Source organism: Lytechinus variegatus, chromosome 6 (assembly GCF_018143015.1).
Source record: "Lytechinus variegatus isolate NC3 chromosome 6, Lvar_3.0, whole genome shotgun sequence".
NCBI classification, from domain to species: domain Eukaryota; kingdom Metazoa; phylum Echinodermata; class Echinoidea; order Temnopleuroida; family Toxopneustidae; genus Lytechinus; species Lytechinus variegatus.
Window position 1 is genome coordinate 23,940,211 of NC_054745.1, and position 6,486 is coordinate 23,946,696.

The 6,486-nt window shown below is 35.5% G+C and overlaps 1 long non-coding RNA gene across 1 annotated transcript; it reads right to left on the reverse strand.

Annotated features, from left to right (window-relative positions):
• Positions 1-404: 404 nt before the first annotated feature.
• LOC121417248 lies at positions 405-4,433 on the reverse strand. Its single transcript, XR_005970328.1, has 4 exons — positions 4,023-4,433; positions 2,511-2,666; positions 1,649-1,718; positions 405-1,051 (listed from the first exon to the last, which is right to left on the reverse strand). It is a non-coding gene; the product is annotated as an uncharacterized LOC121417248 (long non-coding RNA).
• Between the last annotated feature and the right edge of the window lie 2,053 nt (positions 4,434-6,486).

The window sequence follows — 6,486 nt, forward strand, 5'->3', positions numbered from 1 at the left end:
GGATTCTCTGTACAGGAGATTTGAGAGTCAACATTGATTATGTGTACAGAAGTTCCCACATATTCTAAAGAAGATACAAGACCTTGCACTATGTTTTCTCAGGAATGGAGCTCTTGAGATATTCAGATTTTCCTGTGAGTAGATGAAGTGTGAATATTATGGAAGCTTAAAAGTGGCACCGAGATGTTGTGATAATTATCTTGGGAAGTCGACATCATGATAGCAAAAGATCAGATGACGAGATCCCTGATCTCGTCATGTCGACATCTTGTAGGAGAGATGATCAGATGACAAGATCCCGGATCTCGTCATGTCGACATCCTTTAGAAGAGATGATCAGATGACAAGATCTTCGATTCATGATCATGTCATCTGATCATCTCTTCTAAAAGATGTCGACATGATGAGATCCGGGATCTTGTCTGCTGATCATCTCTTCTGAAAGATGTGGACATGATGAGATCCAGGATCTCGTCATTTGATCTTTTGCTACCATGATGTCGACTTCTCAACATCTCGGTGGCACTTTTGAGCTTCCATAGAATATGCTTCATCAAGTGTGTGAGCCATCTCCATCTACTGTGCTCTGAATGTGACTTTAAACTTTCTTTTTCAAATCTCTTTCAAAAAATCACAATTTATCAATACAACTGTACATACATGTACTTACAATCTTTAAACTTGTAACAATTTTAACCTAAAGGACATGCTCTGTAACTTAAAAACAGCTGTTCCATGACTTCAGCCGGACTTCAGTTACTTCCCTTGTTTGGAGGGCACTTTCTTCTTCAACATGTTCAGAAGGTTGATAACAGATTTATCAACAGGACATGCATCTTTCACCTGAAGAATTCCAAGTTGGCAAAACTCACGAATTTTCATGACTGATGGCTCACAGCCATAGGCTGAATGAAAAATAAAAACCAGCTACTTAACAAGCCAATGCATGCACTTTATCCTGGACTTGACAGACTCTTTGCTCCTCCAGAACAAGCTCATATGATTCCTCTTGATTGCAGGATACACGTATGTACATGGGCTTCGTATCAACCTGTCAATGAAAAACAATAACAAGGGTTTCTTATTCAATGCATGTGGTTTAGCTTCTCAACAAGAAATATGTTTGTTTTTTGAAGAAACTTGGCCCACCATTATGGGACAATGGATGGGCAGGCGGAGTAAAAAACGATAAGATTTCTTAGCAAGCAACACACAATATTTTTCACCCTACTTGGATTGAAATATTTCTCTTTCAATTATTATTCAAATAACATTAATAAGATGTAACAATATTTTTGGCAAATAAATCACTCTGATAGAATGCAAAACTAACAAAATTCCACCACTCAGAATGTATTCAGCTTTGTTTGGTGCTGTAATTTGCAACTGCATGCTAGTGGGCTGACTGGAATGTTGTGTTATCACACATCACACATAGCATGCATGTAAATCTTAAGTACCTGATCACATAATACCAGTGTACTTTGTCATAAACACAACCCACCAGTTGGCTCAGCAGTCTAAAGTTGTAGAGCGGAGTGCAAAAGAATGCTAAAATATGATTCTTAGGTTTTGGCTTTATGAAACTTATAATCTAGTCTATGTCAATGTTGTAAAATTACTTCTAACTGGTTATGCGGTACCATACCTTGTCACTTGAGATGAATATATCACCAGGTCTTCCTTGAAAAAGGTTGGTAGAATCTGTATGGCATTTTCTGGAATCAGATTAAGAAATGTCAATAATTTAAAAAATGCACCATGTTTTTAAATCATAACAGAAGCTTGTATTCTGCAAGTTGGAATCCAACATTGATTATACCACCACGCTACCACCGCAACCTTTAGATGATGAATGAATTGAAGGGACTGAAGTTCTGAGCTATAATTTTGCTCAAAACTAATGAATAGCTTCCTGCCTTCATTCTCATGATACCAGCTTGCAAGAATCAAGTTTGATTCACACATAAAGTTGTCTACAAGAACCTATCAGCGAATCAATTCGCACCAAATTCTGGCCCTGCCAACGATTCTAAATTTAAATACCAACATGCTTCATAACTAACAGCTGTCTATTAATGCTCAAATTATTGAAAGATAGAAAAGAAAAAACCCAAATTCAATGAAGAATTATCTCAGAATGTCGGCTTCAAAAATGACCACAAATGGACAGGAGTTAAACACTTTTAGGCAGGCATAAGAGACAAACTCATGAATTGTTGGACATTGATATTACACATCCATTTTACATCAAGTGACTAGGCCAAGTGCGAGTGTAAAATGGTTGCATGCCTTTGTCAGCATAAAGTTGGTTGCCTGAAGGGGTTCGAACTTCAATTCTTAAAGTGTATTTACAGTTTCCTTTTGTCATGTGTGGCACCCTGGAATGAAGAGATAATTATCCATTGTATAATAAGAGAATAATGTTACAAATTATTTTTCCATTGTATAACAATTTGGGGTTTTAATTTGTGATGTTACAAATTAAAAAAATCTGAATAACAGAATACCTTCTTAGCTTCCGGGAAGTAAACTGTCACATCTTTCTTGGCTCATTTGCATCTATCTTTGTGAAGTCCAGAAAGGGGTTCTGCCAGTCTTTGTAGTCCTTGGTTGAACAGTGTGATTAGGTCCTCACCATGAATCCTGCGAAACTCTGCAAGAAACTGAAAATATGTAAAACATCATGACCCCTGTTCACTAGATTAATGCTGGTGTTGTTGAACATGTTAACTTATTGGTGTTTATAGTGACAGGCTGATTGGATTTATAATTTTACTGACAAGAAAGATACAGCTTCAGCCTGTAAATCAGCTAGCTTATAACCACAAACACACTCCTGTACAGATCTTGTTTAGACTACTTCAGGCATTAATTTTATAAAATTGTAATCATAAACCCTACCATCTTTGGTAGGGTTCATGTGGCTTGCGACAGTGAACATCGCAAATCGAAATCTAAGCGAACTATGCTAGTTTATGTGTAAATTGCCCCCGTAATGACGTCGGTGGGGCATAGGAATGTGCAAAGTCGGATTAATTTGTAGATACATGTAGGCCAAGGCCATGTCAAAAGGCCTGGCAATCATATGGTAGTCAGTAAGTAAGTTAGGCCTGGGCCAACACTATTGACTGTCATGAGACATGAGTGTAGCAAACAGTCTGCAGTCCAGACAGGTCTCTCCTTATTGCTACTTATTGAATTTGAGTACAAATATTGACTGATAACAGGTAGGGCCTAGCCTATGATATTACATTTACTTAGGCCTAGTCCCATAATAGGCCTACTTTTTTCGAAACATAACGATTGTCTAAGTTTAACATAAAACATGTAAGTTAGGCCCTAAAAAGGCCTAGGCCTACCTCGTATTACTAGACTGGTGAAACTAGCCTAGAGATAGTCTACACGTACGTGAGTACAGGGGACTGTTTCTTGAAAGTTGTCAGCATGCACTGACAAGTTGTCTTTCTCCGACAGTTACTATAGTAACAGTCAGAGCTAGTGCCTTTCAGCCAATCAAAACCAAGGATTTCACTGAAATTGTCAGCTCTGACAAATTAGTCAGTGCTGACAACTTTCATGAAACACCCACCAGGACACTCGGTCAAGACCAGGCAAGACACACATGACACACACAGTACGGTATACATTGTACACGCATTCGACATTGTTGGAGTCATTCGCTTAGGCCTACATTGTATTGTCATTGTGCATGGGATGCCCGTCCCGCCGTGTGCTACCTCGAGCGAAGTTCGTGCAGGTTTCACTCCACTTCACTACACTCCACGTACCGGTACTTTCGGGTAGGTGGAGACGGGAGTGTAGTACCGGTAGTGAAGTCTGCACGAACTTCGCTCGAGGTAGCCGTGAGCATGCAGGTATGCATACTCAATTTACTAATATTTCGGTGAAAAACACTTCACTATTATAGAATTTCATACAATAGTTATCTCCACAGTAATATACTACAATCAAATGCATTAATTAATCATTTAATTTATTTTTTTAGTATAAAAGTTTACCTTTTACGATCTACCCAAGCCTTGCTTCGCAGCAAAATCACGGCGACCGGCGAGTGATTCGAAGACGCTGATTATGTGCGGGGTGTCCCGAACTGTCTTCAGGAGCTAAATTTGTCATGCATTTTGCCTCAACAAATTGATTTGTTTTTCAGCAAATAATTTGTAATATAATTCGTTATGGCCGACTTAAACTCGTCATTTCTACATTGACCGCGAAGAGGATTTGTCAAATACGGTTGTGAAGAGTCGTCACGCAAATAAATCAGTCATGCGCAAGTTTGTTTTTGTCAACACCAGTTGAAACTTTGTAATAGTGCTCGATCAATTTGTTATGTTACTACCATGAGTTTGTCATTTCACAGTTATATCGCAAAACAAATTATTTTACCCCGATTGACGAATTAATCGGGCCTTGTGACAAAGTTATCTTTTCAGTGTACCTTAATTAACCCACACTATAAGTACGATGAAAAAAAATCCATTTATATTTAGTGTAATGACAATGAAATAATTTTATATTTAGATCCTCTAAAATTACTTAAATCAGACCAACCTCTAAAACCATACTAATAGTCCCAAGTACGTTTCGAACTACGTTTTCGAGAATATTCCTTAATGTTTTTATATTCCTGTTATTCTTTCTTTTTTTCCTTATCTTATTTGACAGCACGTAAGTATACACGTTCATGTATTCATATTTGAATATATTAGAAAAAAGTCTTGTTATTCTTCCCTTTATCTCATCTTGATTGACAGCATATGAGTATACAACCAAATGCATTGATATCCTAAAGTAGTTTGGACTCTTCCTTAGAGGAATGTCAATATCAGCTTTATTCCTGTCTATTTAATATATAAATAAAAAAAATATTCATGAAAATATATATGTTCAATACAACGTAAGGTCGGAGTATAAATATGAACAATAATCCATTAATGTTTAGTGTCATGACAATAAAACAATATCATTTTTTGATTCTCTATACAAATAGTTCCAAGTACGTTTTCGAAAATATTCCTTACTTCATGCTTTTTATTCTTGTTATTTTTTCTCTTTTTCCCTATCTTATTTCACAGTCAGTAAGTATACACCTTCATGTATTTGTATTTGAATGTTGTTTGGACTATTAATTAGAGGAATGCCAATAAGCTTGATTTCTGACTATTCAATATGTCACCGAAAAATGATTCCTTCATGAAATCAGATATATTCAATGGAACGTACGGTTACCTTGATTAACCCACACTATAAGTACGATAAAAAAAAAATTCCTTTATATTTAGTGTAATGACAATAAAATAATTTCGTATTTGGATCCTCTAAAATTTCCTATTTCTAATCATACCCACATCTAAACCACAGGAATAGATCCAAGCACGTTTTTTGCAAAGTTTCCTTAATGTTTTTACATTGTCGTTAATCTTTCTCTGTTTCCTTATCTTATTTGACAGCCCTGAAGTATACATCTTAATGTATTAGTCTTTAAAGTTTTTTTGGACTATACTTTAGACGAATGTCTATAGGCTTTATTTCTGACTACATGTATTCAATATATGAACGAAAAAGATTCCTTCATTTAATCAGATGTATTAAACACAACGAACAGTCACCTTGATTAACCACTGTATAAATAAAAATATATATATCGATATTTTGTGTGATGACAAGTTTTTTTTTTCGATTCTCTAAAATTAATCATTTTAAATCAGACCAACCTCTGAAACCATACTAATAGTCCCAAGTACGTTTCGAAGTACGTTTTCGAGAATAATCCTTCATGTTTTTATATATTTTTTTTTATTCTTTCTCTTTTTCCTAATCTTATTTGACAGGTCGTAAGTATACACCTTCATGTATTTGTATTTGAATGTTGTTTGGACTATTCTTTAGAGGAATGTCAATAAGTTTCACCTCTGTCTATTCAATATATCAATGGAAAAAGATATTTATGTAATCAGATATGTTAAAAACAACGTACGGTTATCTTGAGTAACCCACACTATAAGTACGATGAAAAAAAATCCATTTATATTTAGTGTAATGGCAATAAAATAATTTTGTTTTTGGATCCTCTAAAATTTCCTATTTCTAATCATTTCTTATCTAGTATCCCATAATTAGTAACCATCTGGAATAAAATTATTGGTAATGGTTTTTTGACTGATTTGAGTAGGTATGGGTGTCAACATTTACCAAAAAAAAGTTAGGAAGAATACGGGTTGGGGAAAGTGCTTTTTTTCAAGGTCAAAGGTTAATGACCTTTTTAAATATACTGTATCATGGTATCTCCCAGATAAAATACTACAAGTTAGTGATCATGGTGTCAAAATGCACAGATTCTTACAAGAAGATCAAATAAAATCAAATCAAGTACCTACAATGCTCATTCACCGATGAAATTCAAGGTCAAAGCCTTTCAAAGGTCAATGACCCTTTTTACACTATATACCATATACGGTATAG